The 1,709-nt window shown below is 39.0% G+C and overlaps 1 protein-coding gene across 1 annotated transcript in view; it reads left to right on the forward strand.

Moving 5' to 3' along the window:
* LOC106881411 (uncharacterized) overlaps positions 1-1,709 on the forward strand; it is a 46,026-nt gene that overhangs the window by 34,962 nt on the left and 9,355 nt on the right. The window lies entirely within an intron of this gene.

Consider the following 1,709-nt stretch of genomic DNA (forward strand, 5'->3'; position numbering starts at 1 on the left):
GTAGTGGTTAAGGCATTGTATTCATGATCGTAAGATCGCAGTTTCAAGTCCTGGATTTGGTGGTGAATAGTATTCCTAACCAAAACACTTCATTTCACGTTTATTCCGATGAGGTATTGAATACTCTCATCATTATTTTTTAAGAACATTTTCTAATTATTACTATTATTATTATCATTATTAAGGAGACAAGCTGGAAGAATCGTTAGCACGCCGGGTGAAATTCTTAGCGGTATATCGCCCGTCTTTACGTTCTGAGTTCAAATTCCACCGAGGTCGACTTTGCCTTTCATCCTTCGGGATCGATAAAATAAGTACCAGTTGAGTAGTGGGGGTGATGTAATCGACTAAACCCCTCCCCCAAACTTCAGGCCTTGTGCCTATAGTGGAAAGGATTATTATCTGCATAATTATTAAGGTGGCGAGCTGGCAGAATTGTTAGCACGCCAGGCAAAATGCTTAGCGGTATTTCATCCGTCTTAAACGTTTTAAGTTCAAATTCCGCCGAGGTCAACTTTGCCTTACATCCTTTCGGAGTCGATAAAATAAATACCAGCTAAACACTGGGGTCGATGTAATCGACTTACCCTTGTGCCAAAATTTGAGATCGATGTTATGCGAGCTGACAGAACCATTAACGCGCCGGACAAAATGCTTAGCGGCATTTCGTTCGTCTTTACGATCTGTGTTTTTTTTTTACGTTCTGTGTTCAAATCCCTCCGGAGTTGACTTGGCCTTTCGTCGTCTCGAGGTTGATAAAATAAGCAATAACAGTTAGGCATTGAGATCGATATAATCGATCAGCCCCCTCCTCCAAGATTTCCCACCTATTATTTAATTCCTTCCTTCAGCTATCATTCACAAACTTCTGTCCTTCCTCAGTCTTTCGAAAAGAAAATTTTCATTTACAATAGTGTGTCATGTGAATAAGTATTAAAAGTGACATACTAAGACAATCCCTGCGTTGATTGAGAACGCTATACGTGACTGCACCTTACAGTGTTACTTTACGATTGGCTTGCGGCTTGTGGGGTTTCCACGATCAACCCAGAAAAGTTTTGGGAACCACGTTGTTTTTATGTTTACATATATAATATTTAGCCTTTTACCTTTTGCTAAAACCTGTTTACATGCCTTTCTTGTTTTTTTGTATGACCCCACCCCTTTGTCTTGTATTGTCCTTCTATGCTGAGCCCTTAGAGGCAAATAAAGAAAAGAATTTTCTACATCCAGAAAGAAGTGTATTTTACCTTCGCAGGTCCTCTGAGACTAATGAGAAACTGGTACAGTTGAAATTCAGATTACTTCTACAGGAAAAACATGAAAGGAAATGGAATTTCACAAGGGTGACGTAATTGGATGGAAGAAAAAGCAGTTAGTGCAGACATAGTGGTGTAGATAGCATGGGTGTGTCAGAAACGTAATTTGGATGTGCCTTGTTATGGTAAGCAGTTAGCTATTTCAAAGGAGTCCAGAGGGAAAAGGAAGTTGATTAACGTTGGCTTTGAATGTATGGATCGATCCGGAAATAAAAATGGGAAATAGTCTGAAGCTAAAAAGTTTATGCTGTTTAGTTACGATTCCTGTGTAGATGCATTTCCATTTATTTCATTTGTATATTTAATTAATGCAATTACCGTTATGTAGAAACTCGAGCTTCTACATAACGGGTAGACGGGTAACTTTGACGTGACTTTGGAAGTATATAT

Source organism: Octopus bimaculoides, chromosome 6 (genome assembly GCF_001194135.2).
Source record: "Octopus bimaculoides isolate UCB-OBI-ISO-001 chromosome 6, ASM119413v2, whole genome shotgun sequence".
Lineage (NCBI taxonomy): Eukaryota > Metazoa > Mollusca > Cephalopoda > Octopoda > Octopodidae > Octopus > Octopus bimaculoides.